At 38.2% G+C, this 19,118-nt stretch overlaps 1 protein-coding gene across 1 annotated transcript in view; it reads left to right on the top strand.

Moving 5' to 3' along the window:
• The first annotated feature begins 15,997 nt into the window (after positions 1-15,997).
• The window catches only part of grin2da (glutamate receptor, ionotropic, N-methyl D-aspartate 2D, a), a 143,039-nt gene continuing 139,918 nt past the window's right edge, over positions 15,998-19,118 (top strand). The window contains exon 1 of the mRNA XM_057828206.1: positions 15,998-16,292. The gene's annotated coding sequence lies outside the window, so the exon portion shown is untranslated. The remainder of the gene's footprint in view (positions 16,293-19,118) is intronic.

Raw genomic sequence — 19,118 nt, 5'->3', positions numbered from 1 at the left:
GCAGTTGGCCAAAGAAGAATGGTCTAAAATTCCAGTAGAGCACTATAAGAAACTCATTGATGGATACTGGAAGTGGTTGTTCGCAGTTATTTTGTCTAAAGGTTCTGCTACCAAGTATTAGGCTGAGGGTGCCAATACTTTTGGCCAGCAGTGTACATCGAAGCTTGATTGAGCATTAAATCTAGCCATCATATTGAATGTGTCAAAATGTAGCAACACCTGAAAATATGACAGTAGATCCCTGCATGTTAAGGTTTTTTATTTGATGCTTCAAATTCCATTCTCGCGCTTTGAAAGCAAGTTGCCACAAAATGGCGCCAAAGCATCAGTTTTCTATCGGACATCTCAGTTTTTCAGTTAGTGATGGAAGATAAGACACCGAAAAAGATTCGGTAAGTCATAAGTATCCAAGTGTTGAAATAATATTTTCATGGGGGAAATTTGATTTGGCACTACACTTGATACAAATGCTCTTTTTGCAATTTCCTTAATTATTAGGGCAGTCAAACGATTAAAATTTTAATCGAGGTAATTACAGCCTAAAAATTAAATGCAATTAATCGCAATTCAAACCATCTATTAAATATGCCATATTTTTCTGTAAATTATTGTTGGAATGGAAAGATAAGACACAAGATGGATATATACATTCAACATATGGTACACAAGGACTGTATTTGTTTAGTATAACAACAAATCAACAAGATGGCATTAACATTATTAACATTCTGTTAAAGCGGTCCATGGATAGAAAGACTTGTAGTTCTTAAAAGATAAATGTTAGAACAAGTTATAGAAATTTTATATTAAAACCCCTCTTAATGTTTTTGTTTTAATAAAATTTGTAAAATTTTCAATCAAAAAATAAACTGGTAGGCCGCCATTGTTGATGTCAATAATTACTTACACAGTGATCATGGGTGCTTAAGCCTATAAAATCAGTCGCACCCAAGCGCCAGCACAGGGTGGCAAAACTCCATAAAACACAATTAACAAGTGGGCATTTCACTGTACTGTCATTTAAATCTGTCTGAACGGGGCATGTGCATTAATTGCGTCAAATATTTTAACGTGATTAATTTAAAAAATTAATTACCGCCCACTAACGCGACAATTTTGACAGCCCTAAATTATTATTATTATTATTTTGTACCAAATTGTATCGAGTATTGTTTTGAGTATCAATCAATCATGTTGAAAATTTCAGTCTCGCGGCAATGCCATGAAAAATTGACTGTTAGTTACCAAGGTGACATGAGGAGCATTTGTCGGTCACGTGTTGATGATGTCACAACTAGCAACAAGATAGCAGTGTGTCAAAGCGTGTAAATAGAATGCCTTTTGGGCCCAACTGACAGTTAGCTCCTCCCTTAATGGCGCCTCTAATTGCGCTAATTTTTCCGGCGAGGCAGCGCCACCATTCCATTAGGGTCTATCCCATTATGCTAATCGGAGCCTCATTCTCTCCAAATAACAACCCCAAAAGGGACACTAAACAACTCAAGTTGCATTTAGGGGACTACCAAAGCCTCCTGTTGATTAGTAAACTTGGTGTCCTTGTCCTTGTTTAGAAAGACAAACATAGTTTGTGTATGGAGTGAATGGGGGGGGATTACTTGGTAAACAATAATACAATAATTTTCAACTCTATAGATTAGGGTTGTGACAAAATATTGAAATGGTGATATATCATGAGGCTTTGTATCGCAAAAGGTTATCCATATGCTCCCACCAAAAATCAATATACCGTTTTAAAAAGATGTCCCTGCTTTACAAAAAAAGGAACCAACAAGTTGTTACCAAAATATTCTACTAGAATAGTGTCTATTAACTCAATGGCTGGTAGACGCCCAATCAATTCAGGCTAGGTTCATACCGCAGGTCTTAATGCACGTATCCAATTTTTTTCCTGTCTTTCCGACTCGAGTGCGGTGTTAACTTGACGGTCTGAACGGGAAAAAGTTGCATAAAAGTGGACCATTTCAAATCCGATCTAGGTCACTGTCATAGGTGTTTAAAATCCGATTTGGGCCACATTTTTCCAGACGTTGGCTGCAGTCAATACTGTCAAGTCGACCTGAAACAAATACTCGAGCAACTCTAGTAACTCGAGTTTAAAAACTCATCCGAGTAATTGTATTCACCTCCATGAATCGTTTAATTTTGCCAGCTCTAAGCAGCACGTTTTGCCCGGACTACTTTTAATGCGGGACAACGCGCTGACGTTACGTGCGTAGAGGAAGAAGCAATAATAATGAAAAAAAAAAAACTTACTGCCGTTAAAAACTACGCCGACGTTGCTAAAAACTACGCCCGCATGATGCTAGTGTGGTAGCAGGTACTGTCCGATGGGTCTCATAGATATCGCATGCATTTAGGACTAGATGCGAAATGACAGATTCGGTCGCGTCTGGGCAGCGTTAGTAAACAGCCGCCATCTTTAAGCAGTAGACGTCTCATCGCTAATAAATATAACGTTACTGTCACTCGCTCAGGTATCGGTAGCCCTTCGGAGGGCTAGGTTTCTATTGAATATGACCACTGTCGACGCGTGGCTAACGTGTCTTACATACAGGCTTTATTTAATCTGTAAAAACACAGCGCTGTAGAGTGATGAGGGTGTAAAATTAAAACATAATCAAGCTAACTGTCAGTTTTGGCTCAATAGTCATTGCTGAATAATGTGCTCCAATACAGCAGGTATCATACATTTATTTTGAAAACTGCAAAAACTCAAAACCCTATCAGTTATTACAGTTTAGACTAACTTAGAACTTAAAACTAGCTTGACTCAAATGGGAATTAAATTGAAACACGTGGGAAAAACACGTAGCTTTCAAGTGATGTGTGTTATCAAGCGTAATTACATTTTTAGGTAAGATATGTTTTATTTTTTAATAAGATCTAGAAGTTTTTTGAGTGAAAGCAGTGAATTTTTTTTCTAGGCACATCTGAGATGCAATTGTTGGCTGTTTTCAACAATGTACATCGAAAATAAAGACATTGATTGACTGAAAATGGTTCAATATTGGATTATATTGGATTATTATATCATGGGAAGCAAGGTAGCAATGGATCTTAACACCTTATGTTATTTCCCAACACGGAGAAGATATATCAATTGGTAGCACTACGCACAGTCATGGGTCCACTTCCCATCATGCATTTGGGTTGAATGGCTGCAGTATCATTTACTGAAAGCTCAACAAATACACTAGATGGCAATATTTAGTCACAATATACAAAGTCACAAGTCTGTCTATCCGTGGATCCCTCTCACAGAAAGAATGTTAATAATGTAAATGCCAACTTGAGGATTTATTGTCATGATAAACAAATGCAGTACTTATGTACTGTATGCTGAATGTATATATTCGTCTGAATTTTATTCATTTTTTTCTTAATGCATTGCCAAAATGTATATGATCGGGAAAAATTATCGGGAATGATTGGAATTGAATCGGGAGCAAAAAAAAGCAATCGGATCGGGAAATATCGGGATCGGCAGATACTCAAACTAAAACGATCGGGATCGGATCGGGAGCAAAAAAACATGATCGGAACAACCCTAACAGGAAGTGACCTAAACATTGACTAAAATCAACAAAGATGATCGAAAATGTACACGAGTGACCCCAGAATGCCCTAAAATGTACCAGAATTGACTTGAAAGTATTCTGAAAACATTTTTTTTTCGTTAACTTGTACAATTCTATTGACAATATTAAACATCCAATCATAAGATGTCCAATCATCCAGCTGTGAAGTGAAATGACTTTGTCACTAATATACATCCAATTGGATGCCTAGTGTCGTCAATGGCAGCCAGTGAGTTAAAATTTACACTTGTTGCTAATTGGACGTCGAGCGCCGTCAATGGCATTGAAAGGTGAACATTCCTTAGCATGAAATTAGCTCCAAACAACAATCCGCTTGAACATTTTTCACTGCTCCGAGTCTCGCTTTTGTGGTATTTTTATGGTCTTATTGCTTAAAACGCTATGTAAAAGATAGCAAAAAAAATCATTTTCAGCGCAATTAAGGTAAATTGGGTAATTTCCCGCTGCACACCTGATGATCTCTCATAACACGCTAATGTTCCGCGCGGCGCAAATTGACGAGCCGCTTTAATGCCCGCCGAGAAACTGCTTCCATCTTATCAAAATGTGTTTTCATTTGCTAACGTTGTGAACTAATGAACAAAAAAAAGTGGAAACCAAGACGTTTCCTTTTCTTTATTGTGCTTTTTTGGGTTTTTTTTAGCGTGAGTTAGTAGCCTAATATCAACAAAGTAGAGTAATAGAGTACTTGTACTTGATTACTACGCATTTTTCCCATTAATATTAATTTATTAGCTGCTATTGAAGGCAATAGATGTTCAATCTATTTTGACTGGGAGTAGTTGATCTAGAAATAGCAGAAATAAGGGTATATTTATATTAATAATGATTTTTTTTTTTTTTAATTAAAGATATAAACTGACAATATTTACTGTGTTTTTTCCTTTTTTTTTTTTTTTATCTAAAAGGTTATTGAAATTAAACTAGAAACTGCAATTTCTGGAGAAATTACTTCTGGTCTTTGCCGTGTGGCGATACAGATCTTCCCCCCGCCCAGGGCTATCAATAGAATGGACAAACATGCCCGTCGATGGCATTAAACAAAGTAAATGCCATTAGAAATGAATGGGAAATTTGGACGTCCATGGCCCTCAATGGCAGCACCCTTCAAAAGCATCAATGGAATTGGGGAAGTTTGGGGGACACGTCCTATTGATATCTGGTCATTTCCTGTTGATTTGGGGAATTTTTTGTTTTTCCCATTGAAAGTGAATGGGAAACATTTTGGACGTCCATGGCCGTCAATGGCATTGAGTTACATAGGCATTGATAGAATTCAAGTCCATTAGCATCAATAGATTTGACATACATGGCCGTCAATGGCAACAATGCAATGTAGATTCTATTGGAAATCCCATTGTGAATGGGACATTTCCCATTAAAAATGAATAGGAAAGTTTTTGGCAAATTCCCGGGGAACCGTATTTTTTTTCCCAAATTCTGTATACAATCTTTATGCCCCTCGCCGTCCCGGAATTTTTGATGTCCAAATTATGTAATTTGGTCAAAAATTGTAGGACAAGTCACAGAATAACATTATCTGGCTTTGCCAAAAAGGCAAAGACCAGATAATTAAAAATAAGAAAAAAAGATCTTGTGCCGCAATGATTAGTCGAATAACTTGAGTAGGGCTGTCCCAAACGACTAATTTTCTCCCGATTAGTCAGCCGACTATTTTTACGATTAGTCGACTAATCTAATAATTAAAAAAAAAATTAAAAAAAAAAATTTTTTTTTTTACTAATTAAGCAATGAAATTTTTGTTGACGCTTATCAATTCACAAAAACATATTGGAACACTTAAATGATTTATTAAAGTACAAATAAACACGTAAATAACAATAATAAATCACAAACAAGGAGTTCAAATGCTGATAGAATTAACTAGTGCAAAAGAATGGAATGTAAACAGTTGGAACACTGACTTCACCTTTCCAACATGATTCAAAACAATTCTTAAAAAAACACCTAGCATTAATGGTATAGCATAAATATAATAGTATTATAATAATTATAATAATTATTCATTGCCAATCAGATTTTTCATAAAGGGTGTCATTTTAAAGGCTTAGTGTAGAATCTGAATTCTGAAGTATGTGGGATTAACTTCAGAAATCGCTATTTATATGACGAACTTGACATGCTTTTATTTTGAAATGTTCACCGGAAGTACGTTCGCTAAACCGCTAACTTCAGCTTTACATTCCGAAAAAAAAAGCACTTTTTGTCATTGCATGTAGTGTCAATCATTTTTTTTTTTGTTTGCAAATGCTGTTAACCAGCGATTTTTCATGTCTGAAGTGTCACCTTTTAACCGCAAGTTTGCTTTCACGAGACGACTGCCAAAGTTTTATAGCTGGCTAAAGTAAGTTGCCTTTTTTCCTCCATTCACCTCAGTGTAGCAGTGCTAACGTTACAGTGTTTAATATAGATGTGTTTTCTTATTTTGTATGTCTGAACTTTAATTCTACAGCGTGTTGATAAGAGAAAGGAACTCGAGACTCATATGCCATCAGCACGCACGCACCAATGTATGCACGCACGCACGTGCGCAGCTACAAAAGGCAGCCGTGAAAATTACCGCCCTCATTTTTATTTGCCGTGAGATAAATGGACTCATTGCATATCGTGACAGGCTTAGCAACTTCAATAAAACATGTAATTAGTTAGTTAGATTGACTTACAAACTGGGTGACGCCGCTTTGGGTGTTTATTCACGGCCGACCTGCAGCCAAGCTTGGCATTGAAGAGACAGGACACAAGAGTGTTCCCTCCTTTGTTTCTTTGAAATAAGTCAATGTTTTGGACACTCTGGTGCGCTTTTTTTGGCTTTGTGCCGCTTTCCCCGCTTGCATACAGAGCGTCAAACATTCTGAACTTTCCGCGCATATATTTTTTAACCCTTCATTAACCGTCGACGGGATGTTGTGCTCGTCGACGGATTTACGTCATCGATGACGTCGACGATGTCGACTAGTCGGGACAGCTCTAAACTTGAGTAATTCAATCAGAAAAAAAAACCTTCGGATTAAATTTTGCTGCTTCGAGTATTTAATTAAAGTGGCGTAGTAATGGTTTGTTTTGAAAGTGTTTGCATTTAGTTTTATTGATTTGGGTGGATACACTGCCCTCTAGTGGCAACAGTGAATATGACATAACTCATTTCATATGGCTGAATCCAGCTGCTCCCTGTTAATACCAATTTAAGCTTTTTGTTTGAGCTAATGTTTTTTTAATGCATTTGTAATTTAGTTTATAGGTATATTTAGCCGTTTTATGTGGGATTATGTGTTTGAACCATTTTTTAAGAACATTGTAAAAAAAAAAAAAAAAAAAAAAAAGAGAATAAAACGTTTTTTTTATAGCATTTAAGCTAGCGGACTTTTGCTATGTAAGTTAGCCAATTGTTCTTTTGTTGTACTTAGATCCTCATTTTTTTTAATAGTGTTTGAGGCTCAGCTAATTTGGGCCCGAGCACCAACTGGCACGAGAGCCCTATTGTAATGCAAAGGATTATTATTCTTTTTTCAGGGCAATTGAAAATGGCCAATTTGGAGGCCTGAACATGCTCAAACTCACCAAAACTTACATGCGGCTTCGCGTAAATTTTGATAATTTTGCAACGTAGTGAAAAATCTAACAAAATGACTCTGTGGCCTACCCTTGAATTATTCAAAAAGGCCTCTCCAATTAGTTTTTTTTAACGTAGAGCAATGAAATTTAGGTAGTTGATACGTTGTGCTAAACTGCTCCAAAAAGTCTCTTGCTCATATTCAAAACCGAACAGGAAATCGGGTATTTTTGGTCGAATGTGAATTTTATATCAATTTACAGGGTGCACATTTGAGACCTTAGCGCCTAGGGAGTTTGTTGGATCCTCCTCAAAATTGGTAACACTCTTCATGAAACACATGAGATCTTAAGTTCTCAAAATTGTGAGTTTTCATTCACGTGTCTGACCTGGGCGGGGTGCCAAAGTCGGCCATTTTTTGGGCAACAATCCATATTCAGTAAATGACAAATAACTCCCTGATACAAGGTTCAATCTTTTTCATATCTGAGGTATCCCAGCCTGAACACGACTGCATTGAAATATTACCGATTAGGCCAGGCGCTCTCTTTTACAGCCTCTTTTACGAGACAGACTCGTCCTCCATTGGAAAAAAGTCAATTGACCTCAACCCTGTTTCAGGGGAGCCTTAAGACATGTGGTCAAATGCCTAATGAAAAATATTGTGGTTTGGTTGAAGTGGAGGAGTCCAAACAGGAACGTGAAAATTTTTTTTTGTGTTCCTTATCCGATTATTTGGTTATTCGAACTAACTAGTTCATCGATTAATAGCTGCAGGCCTAAAAAGATCCCATTTACTATTTTTTTTCCCCCCTCTTTTTTGATTAAAAAAAAAGAGCATTTTAAAAATAAATTAATAAAATAGCTTAGATAAATAAATTAGGATATAATTTAATAAAATAAAGAATAGAATAAGGAATATTTACTATAAACTCATTCACTCCTATTGACGGTGATGGATGTCCAATCAATTTCCTTTTTGATTTAAAAAAAAAAAAAAAAAAAAAAAAAAAAAGCAAATAAATTACAATATAATAACTACTCATTCACTGTCATTGATGCCAATAAATGTCCAATCGTTTTTGTTTTTTGATTTAAAAAAATGTAAAAATAAAATGGGTAACGTTTTGAAATGAATAAATAAATAATATACATATATATTTATTAGGGGTGTCAAATGATTAAAATTTTTAATCGAGTTAATTACAGCTTAAAAATTAATTAATCGTAATTAATCGCAATTAATCGCAAACCATCTATAAAATATGCCATATTTTTCTGTAAATTATTGTGGAATGGAAAGATAAGACATAAGATGGATATATACATTCAACATAGCGTACATAAGTACTGTATTTCTTTATTATAGCAATAAATCAACAAGATGGCATTATCATTATTAACATTCTGTTAAAGCGATCCATGGATATAAAGACTTGTAGTTCTTAAAAGATAAATGTTAGTACAAGTTTTTGAAATTTTATATTAAAACCCCTCTAAATGTTTTCGTTTTCATGAAATTGGTAAAATTTTCAATCAAAAAATAAACTAGTAGCCCGCCATTGTTGATGTCAATAATTACTTACACAATGCTCATGGGTGCTGAAGCCTATAAAATCAGTCGCACCCAAGCACCAGCAGAGGGCGGCAAAACTCCGAAAAACACAACAAGTACACCTTTCACTATGCTCTCATTTTAATCTGAGCGGGGCATTTGTGCGTTAATTGCGTCAAATATTTTAACGGGATTAATCTAAAAAATGAATTACCGCTCGTTAACGCGATAATTTTGACAGCCCTAATATTTATATATTTAACTTATTCACTTCCAGCCCTAGCTGTCCTATCATGCCTCTTTTTCTTATTTTCCTTTTTCAATCTCAATTCGATTTTTTTTTTTAAACATTTATAAAAAAAATATTTACTATTAACTCATCCTACATATACATCAACGGCAGCCAATGAGTTAAAATCTTGGCAAACTCACCCATCCAACTTGAGCAAAACCGTGATCAAAGCGACCCGACCCAACTCGCTAATGGATCTCCACCAGCATCACATTTGCACCGTTTGGGAGCGCCGCCGCGCATTATTTGTTCCTCGTTATCACTGCGCCGCCTCCCCGGGTCACGGGAGGCGGCGGCTAAAGTGGCGGGACGAGGAACATTAAGCTCAAAAAATAAAAAGGAAGGAAATAATGGTGCTCGCATCAGCACCTTTCACATTTTCTCGTTATTACAGACACCGGAGTGAGCTACAAAAGGAAAATCGGGACTGGCGCTGACTTGGACGTGCCAGACAAACTAATGTGCGATTGCTTCGTGATTCTTTGTGATGTCATTTCCTGTTTTAAGCGTGACTCAATTGACCGGATTAAAAAAAATGTAGTCTTAAAATGTTTGTTTTTGTTTGTTATTTGCATAGGCAAGTTCGTCCAAGACAGTTTTCGATTCGAACGTTGGCGTTGGCTGTAGGACGCGACACAACGATGGGAAAAGGATCACTTCTGCGACGATGACGACATTCGGCTACAGATTCCAAACGCAAGTCTACATTTAATTTTTTAACTTTGGCTAGCACCTTAATTGAACGAATTAGACTATAAATCGCACCAGCCCTAAAAAGCAAAGTGAATATGGAAAATTGATGTATGGCACATTTTTGGTGGGAATTTTATTTGATCAGATGCCAAGAACAAACTTTAAACATATTGTAAAACAATAAAATTGGGAGCAAGAAGCTAAATAGTTGTTTGTTAACGTAACATATAAACAGTTACTCATATAACTCAGGGTTTCCCTAGGATTTTTTTGAATCTGTGGTGTTGGGCTGCATCGGAGTCGGACAGCCTCACCATGTCGTGCCATGGCAAAAAAAAAAAAATCATGTTTTTTTCCACAAGAAGAACCATAACAAAGATATATTTAAAATATTTCATTAGCCAGGCTAATGTTGTAGCTCTCAGCTACGGTACATGTACGTAAAATGCGTAGCTGATTACAGCTATGTTACCCTACGTAATAATTAGGGGTGTCAAATGATTAAAATTTTTAATTGAGTTAATTACAGCTTTAAAATTATTTAATCGTAATTAATCGCAATTAATCGCAATTCAAACCATCTATAAAATATGCCATATTTTTCTGTAAATTATTGTTGGAATGGAAAGATGAGACACAAGACGGATATATACATTCAACATACGGTACATAAGTACTGTATTTGTTTATTATAACAATAAATCAACAAGATGGCATTACCATTATTAACATTCTGTTAAAGCGATCCATGGATAGAAAGACTTGTAGTTCTTAAAAGATAAATGTTAGTACAAGTTATAGAAATTTTATATTAAAACTCCTCTTAATGTTTTCGTTTGGATAAAATTTGTAAAATTTTCATCAAAAAATAAAGTAGTAGCCCGCCATTGTTGATGCCAATAATTACTTACACAATGCTCAATTGCTCATGGGTGCTGAAGCCTATAAAATCAGTCGCACCCAAGCGCCAGCAGAGAGCGACAAAACTCCGAAAAACACAACAAGTACACATTTCACTGTGCTGTCATTTTAATGTTTGAGCGGGGCATGTGCGTTAATTGTGTCAAATATTTTAACGTGATTAATTAAAAAAATTAATTACCTCCTGTTAACGCGATCATTTTGACAGCCCTAGTAATAATACGACTTTTTTTCTCGTAGCAATAGTACGACTTACATCTCGTAGTAGGCCTGCAGCTATTGATTATTTTAGTAGTCTATTAATCGATGTACTAGTTAGTTCGAATAATCGAGTCATCGGATAAGGAACATGAAAAATTAAAATACTTGACCTGAGCCTCAATTGGTATAAAAAAAAAAAGAGTATATATGTACAACAAAAGAACAATTGGCTAACTGACATAGCAAAAGTCCGCTAGTTTAAATGCTATAAAATGCCAACTTTTTTTTTTTTTTTTTTACAATGCTCTTAACAAATAGTTCAAACACATACAGTATTACCCCAAAAATGGCTAAATATACCTTTCAATTACAAATGTATTAAAAAAACATTAGCTCAAACAAAAACTTAGCTCATGTGGGTCTTAACAGGGAGCAGCTGGGTTCAGCTTTTTTTTAAATGAGGCAGACTAGAGGGCAGTGTATCCATCCACATCAATAAAACTAAAGGCAAACACTTTCAAAACAAACCATTACAACGCCACTTTAATTTAACGAATACTCGAGTCAGCAAAATTTAATTTTAATATATATATTTTTTGTAATCGAATACTCAAGTTAATCGATTAATCGTTGCAGCAATATCTCGTAGTGACCAAGGGGTCGGCAACCCAAAATCTTGAAAGAGCCATATTTGAACAAAAAACAAACTGATACAGTATGTCTGGAGCTGCAAAAAAATTAAAAGCCTTGTATAAACCTTATAATGAAATCAACACCGACTGTATGTATCAATATTAGCTATACAGTGGGGCAAATAAGTATTTAGTCAACCACTAATTGTGCAAGTTCTCCCACTTTAAAATATTAGAGAGGCCTGTAATTGTCAGCATGGGTAAACCTCAACCATGAGAGACAGAATGTGGGGGAAAAAACAACAACAAATCTCATTGTTTGATTTTAAATACATTATTTGCAAATCATGGTGGGAAATAAGTATTTGGTCAATACCAAAAGTTCATCTCAATACTTTGTTATGTACCCTTTGTTGGCAATAACGGAGGCCAAACGTTTTCTGTAAATCTTCACAAGGTTTTCACACAAGTTTGCTGGTATTTTGGCCCATTCCTCCATGCAGATCTCCTCCAGAGCAGTGATGTTTTGGGGCTGTCGTTGGGCAACACGGACTTTCAACTCCCTCCACAGATTTTCTATGAGGTTGAGATCTGGAGACTGGCTAGGCCACTCCAGGACTTTGAAATGCTTCTTACGAAGCCACTCTTTTGTTGCCCTGGCTGTATGTTTTGGATCATTGTCATGCTGAAAGACCCAGCCATGTCTCATCTTCAATGCCCTTGCTGATGGAAGGAGATTTTCACTCAAAATCTCTCGATACATGGCTCCATTCATTCTTTCCTTTACACAAATCAGTCGTCCTGGTCCCTTTGCAGAAAAACAGCCCCAAAGCATGATGTTCCCCCCCCATGCTTCACAGTGGGTATGGTGTTCTTCGGATGCAATCCAGTATTCTTTCTCCTCCATACACGAGAACCTGTGTTTCTACCAAAAAGTTTTATTTTGGTTTCATCTGACCATAATACATTCTCCCAGTCCTCTTCTGGATCATCCAAATGCTCTCTAGCAAACCGCAGACGGGCCTGGACGTGTACTTTCTTCAGCAGGGAGACACGTCTGGCAGTAGAGGATTTGAGTCCCTGGCGGCGCATTGTGTTACTGATAGTAGTTGTTGTTGCTGTGGTCCCAGCTCTCTGTAGGTCATTCACTAGGTCCCCCCGTGTGGTGTTGGGATTTTTGCTCACCGTTCTTATCATTTTGACGCCACAGGGTGAGATCTTGCATGGAGCCCCAGATCGAGCGAGATTATCAGTGGTCTCATATGTCTTCCATTTTCTAATAATTGCTCCCACAGTTAATTTCTTTACACCAAGCGTTTTACCTGTTGCAGATTCAGTCTTCCCAGCCTGGTGCAGGTCTACAATTTTGTCTCTGGTGTCCTTCGACAGCTCTTTGGTCTTGGCCGTAGTGGAGTTTGGAGTGTGACTGACTGAGATTGTGGACAGGTGTCCTTTATACTGATGAGTTCAAACAGGTGCCATTAATACAGGTAACGAGTGGAGCCTCGTTAGACCTCGTTAGAAGACGTTAGACCTCTTTGACAGCCAGAAATCTTGCTTGTTTGTAGGTGACCAAATACTTATTTCCACTCTAATTTGAAAATAGTTCTTTAAAAATCAAACAATGTGATTTTCTGTTTTTTTTCCCACATTCTGTCTCTCATGGTTGAGGTTTACCCATGTCGACAATTACAGGCCTAATCTTTTCAAGTAGGAGAACTTGCACAATTGGTGGTTGACTAAATACTTATTTGCCCCACTGTACATATGCGTCAATAGAATCCAAGTACGTTGGTTTCAACAGAATTGGCATACATGGCCGTCAATTGCATCAATGCACTGTTAATTCCACTCGAAATTTCAATGGAAGTGATGGGAAATTTTAACCAACGTTGCCTCCCATTAAAAATGAATGGGAAAGTTTTTGGCAAATTTCCGGGGAACCGTAATGTTTTTTTTCCAAATTCTGTATCCAACTTTTATGCCCCCTCACTGTCCCGGAATTTTTGATGTCCAAATTATGTGATTTGGTCAAAAATTGTAGGACTGGATACTAGAGGCGTGCAAAATTTCCAATTCTTAAATTATTCGCGATTCGGCCGTGGAAGATTTGAGAACGATTCACAAACATCCAAATTCTGATTATTGAATTATACCAGGTAAATTGGAAATAAAACGCAGTCAGCGCCATCTTCAGGTCGCAATGAGGAACGTACCGAGAGTAAATATCATGTGCAGCTAATGCCACTAGGTAAAAAAAAGAGAGAAAAAAAACCTGATTGCGGCCGTCAGCTGCTACAAACAGCGCCCAGTTGCTAGTTGCTACAAACATACGGCAACATACGGCTATGGTAGATATCACATATATCTAGACTAGATGTGAAATGACAGACTTTCCCACGCTAGTAAACTGGCGCCATCTTAGAGCAGTAGACTTCTCGAGAAGGCTCTGTTGTAAATGGTGTTAAATGGTGTTATACTTATACTGGACTGTCTCAGGAAATTAGAATACACAATATTCTAATTTTCTGAGACAGTCCTGTATATTGTTTTATGTAAAGGACGTCAGCCAAGGTCGGCCCCCCACATTTTTACCACGCCAAATCTGGTCCCCTTTGCAAAAAGTTTGGACACCCCTGCTTTAAATGGTGGATTAATGTACAGGACTGTCTCAGAAAATTAGAATATTGTGTATTCTAATTTTCTGAGACAGTCCAGTATAGTGCTTTTCCACCTTTCAAGGCGCTCAAAGCGCTTTACACTATCTCGCCATTCACCTACTGGTGACGCAGCACCAGGAGCAACATGGGGTTCAGTATCTTGCCCAAGGATACTTAGGCGAGTTCATCAGGGTGAAGAATCGAACCCACAACCTCTGGGTTGGGGGACAACTACTCTACCACTGAGCCACGCCACCCCAGTAGAGAACCTAATTACTTTTTATCTAAAATACCCCTAAATTGGCAAAATCTTGACTTGAATCTATCTTTAAATGATGAAACAGTTTTAAAACTTTCACGTGTAAAGTAGACATGAGGGAAATTATGGAATAACGGGCGCAATTTTAACAACTTTAACGGTTGATTCACAACATTAAATTAATTGAATGTAGTTTAAAGCTGCTGATACAGAATGGGGACTTGAGTATTTTATTAACTGTTTTTAACCGGTAACTTGATACTAAAATAGTAGTTTGGTTTATTTAGCCTGAGAGGATTTTTGAACAATTTTGGAACAAATATACAAAACATTAAAAAAAAAAAAAAAAAATGGGGGTGGGGGGCATCAATAGGCAAGGCAAGGCAAATTTATTTATATAGCACAATTCAACACAAGGCAATTCAAAGTGCTTTACATCACATGAAGACCATAAAAATCACATTTAAATCAACACAACGTAAAAACCAAGACACATTTAATCACAGAATAAAAATAAATAAAAATAAAACAACAATAAAAATAAAGCAAAAACTACTACTACTAATAATCATTGAAATCAGCAATGGAGATAAGCACAAGAGGAATAGAAGGCAGGTAGGTTGAAATATATAGACAGTTATGGATATGCAGTGCCAAACAAAAGCGTTTTTAGCCCTGATTTAAAGGAGCTAACAGTTTGAGCATACTTCAGACGTTCGGGTAACTTGTTCCAGAGGTGAGGAGCATAATAACTAAATGCTGCCTCTCCCTGCTTGGTTCTTGTTCTTGGAACATGCAGAAGACCCATTCCAGACGACCTTAGGGGTCTAGATGTCTCATAGGAATCTAACAAGTCAAGCATGTATTTTGGTCCAAGGCCATTAAGTGTTTTGTAGACGAGCAGTAGTATAATATAGTAGTATAATCGATTTATAATCGAATCGGAGTCTCTGAATCGTAATCGAATCGTTAGGTGCCCAAAGATTCCCACCTCTACTAGATACATTTAATAAAAAATTTTTAAAAATCCATAAATTTACGGGCGAACGGAAAATTTTTCAGGGTTGTTTGAAAAAAAATTTTTCGGAACGCGAAAATTCCGGTCGTTTCGGTATTGAATGGTGCCGATCGGTCAAACGGTTTGGGCTATGTGGCGCGCCGAAGAAATCCCATTCAAAAAATAACAAAGAACAATAACACTATCTGGGTCTTTTCCAAAGACCCAAATAACTACCAGAAAACATAATATTTGAATACTATAAATTGGCTGGCCGCAGATGAGTTGAGTAGTTTCACATTTGGGTTTTGAGCCAAGTTTAAGGTTTTAACCTAGTGTCTAAGCAGAGTTTAAATTAAGATTTATGAGTTTAAACCAGGATTAAGATTTCAAGCCGACTTCAAGTTAGTTCAAAGCCAGGTTCAGATCGCCAAACCAAGGTTAGGCGCGAAAGCGCGCCTCGGAACGTCGACTCCCGGCAGCGCCGGAGCATGCGGCGGGCGCCGCTTCGTTTGCATTCAACACGTGTCGCCGGCCGGGTAGGGGAGGGGAGGGGCCTCGTCGGAGAGAGAGGGCGGCGGAGAGAGGTTGCTCGGCAACCCGGGTACATACTGAATCTTAAGCCAAGAAGCGTCGAGGCGGGCGGGCGGGCGAGCCAGAAAGAGACGCCGAGGCGGCGGCAGCAACATGTAGCCCGGCCCAGACGACGCCTGCTCATCTTCTCGGGCTGCGCGGACTTACTCCTGCAACATGACGCCCGGGCGGGGACCGCCGGGACGCCGACTGGTCGACGCGTGTCCGGCGGAGGGATGACGGACGGATGGAGTGAGAGAGCAGCGCCAGGAGCAGCAGGAGGAGGAGGAGGAGACCGAGAAGAGCCTCGCTCGCACTGTGAGTACACGCGCACACGTCACCTGACTGACGCCGGCTTTGCCCTTCACGCACACGCGCGCGCACGCACACTGCGTACATAATTGCGCCTTTGACCCCGCTGTCATTGATGTGTGCGTGTCTTGCCAAGTTCTAGAGGTGGCACTCACGTGGGACATTTGTCGCACATACAAAAACACATACAGTAGAACGCACGGTAACTCATTCACCTCCATTGACGGCGATAGACGTCCGATCCAATGTGACTGCCAGTCAAATTGGATTGGACGAGTATCGCCGTCAATGGTAGCCAATGGGTTAAATTAAAAAAAAAACAAAAAACATTAAAGCCGATTGAACAGTAGGAAGATTTTTCACGATCGCTGTCAGCCGTCCCGTATGGATTGGACGTCTATCGCCGTCAATGGCAGCCAATGAGTTCAACCTTAAAAACATTCAAGCCGAATGAATATTAGGAAGATTCTTAATCTGTAGTCTCATTTTGAGTGTCATAAATGCTAATATTCCAAAGTTACAGGGTGCTGAACCCAAAACGTTTCATTTTCAAAGCAACTCTGGTTCTTCTTTTCACCCTCAGTGGCAGCTAATGAGTTAAGCGCGTGCGCACGTACGTTCTCAGAAGCGCTGTTGCGCATATGTGCGCCACTGCTCCCTCCTTCTATCGTCCTGCAGTGGGGTCTTGCTTTTACTACTCCCCCCACGCCCCCTCGAGCTTTAGGGCACATATCACATCATAGCAGCTGGTGCTCACGCGCCCTCAAAAACACACGCACGCATCAACCACACGCTAGAGTCATCGTCATGATGCAGATTCCCCCTGAGGCCCGTTCAACAGTTTGCGCACGTTGACTTGTTGCCGTTGATTTGCGTCCCGTTTTGGGGGTGTGTGGTTAGCGGTTAGCATGTGTTTAACCTTGTTAGCATGTTAGCTTCAGTGAAGCAAATTGCCCGTAGGTGTGAATGCTTTTTTTCTTACATGTGCTCTGATATTGACAAAAAAATCAGTCTGTGGTTTGTCAAGATGTTATTGACTGGCAACCAATCAGGTGCTCTGTCATTGACTTGTAATCAATAGGTCGGTTGTCCAGCTGTGATTGGTTGGCAACTTGTGCATCGTTTGGGTGCACTGTTTCCATTCACCCAAAGTCGGTCCGGATTGGTCTCGAATGCACCCGCCATTGACGATGCTGGACGTCCCATTAGTTTTGTCTGGACGTTAATGAGGTACTAGCAGTTGTTCTGATTTTAACCTTTTTTTTTTGTTTTGAAAAATTGATAAATAATCAAATTATGACTTTATTTTCATGTCCATGCTTTGCCTTTGATGGCAATATTGATCCAGAGACTTCATGATATATTGACGGGGCGCGGGGCCGATTAATAAGGGGCCCATCTCCGTCAAAGTTGACTGAGTGGAAACACAAAGAGCTTTTTACGTTGAAAATTCTTGTGAATAAATGCTTAAATCCCCGAATTCTTTATAGATATGGACGTAAAACAGTGTTGATTCTCTGTTAAAAACGCAAAGAACTAGAGATGTCCCGATCGATTGGCATCGGGTCCAATCATGTCATTTTCAAAGTATCGGAATCGGCAAAAAAATATCAGCCATGCCTTTTTAAAAAAAAAAAAAATTTTTTTAATTAAATCGTTTTCTAATTGTATTTGATGTTACAGACATAATATGTTACACTCATCCAGAATCTTTAGTTTAGGCTTAAGGTTGGGTTATCAAATTTATCCCGATAACGGCCGGTAATTAATTTTTAAAAAAATGTATCACGTTAAAATATTTAACACAATTAATGCATGCACTGCACGACCCACTCACGCATTGTCGCGCTCAATCTGTAATGGTGCCGTTTTACCTATATAGAGAGATGAAAGGCAGCGTAAAATGAGTAGAGTGAATTTTGGCAGCCTTTGGAGCCTTTTTTTAATTGGCTAAAGCCTTACAATCCCTCTCCCTACGATTAGAAATATCATGGGAAGCAATGTAGCAATTGATCTTTTTCTTAACACCTTATGTTATTTCCCAACACAGAGAAAATATATCAATTGGTAGCACTACGCACAGTCATGGTTCCACTTCCCATCATGTATTTGGGCATGGCTACAGTATCATTTACTGAAAACTCAACAAATACACTAGATGGCAATATTTAGTCACAATATACAAAGTCACAAGTCTTTCTATCCGTGGATCCCTCTCACAGAAAGAATGTTAATAATGTAAATGCCATCTTGAGTATTTATTGTCATAATAAACAAATACAGTACTTATGTACTGTACGTTGAATGTATATATTCGTCCGAGTTTTATTCATTTTTTTCTTAATGCATTGCCAAAATGTATATGATCGGGAAAAATTATCGGGAATGATTGGAATTGAATCGGGAGCAAAAAAAAAGCAATCGGATCAGGAAATATCGGGATCGGCAGATACTCAAACTAAAACGATCGGGATCGGATCGGGAGCAAAAAAACATGATCGGAACAACCCTACAAAGAACCGGACAGTTAGCATTTATTTTTACGTAAATATGTCCAATGTGCTGCTCGTCTTTAAGCCACTGCGCGCTGCCTTATCACCACAAAGAGCTTTTTACTTTGAAAACTCTTCTGAATAAATGCTTAAATCCCTGAATTCTTTGTAGATATGAACGTCAAACAGTCTTGATTCTTGGATAAAAGCAAAAAAAATAAAAAAACGGGCAGTTAGCATTTATTTTACATAAAAATGTCGTATGTGCTGCTAGCCGTTAAGCCACTGTGCCACCACCTTATCACCACAAAGAGCTTTTTAAGTTATATACTGTATGGAC

The sequence above is a fragment of the Corythoichthys intestinalis genome, chromosome 22 (assembly GCF_030265065.1).
Source record: "Corythoichthys intestinalis isolate RoL2023-P3 chromosome 22, ASM3026506v1, whole genome shotgun sequence".
In the NCBI taxonomy this organism is placed as follows: Eukaryota; Metazoa; Chordata; class Actinopteri; order Syngnathiformes; family Syngnathidae; genus Corythoichthys; species Corythoichthys intestinalis.
Note: the sequence above shows the minus strand (reverse complement) of the source record. Positions and strands in the feature narration are given on the sequence as shown.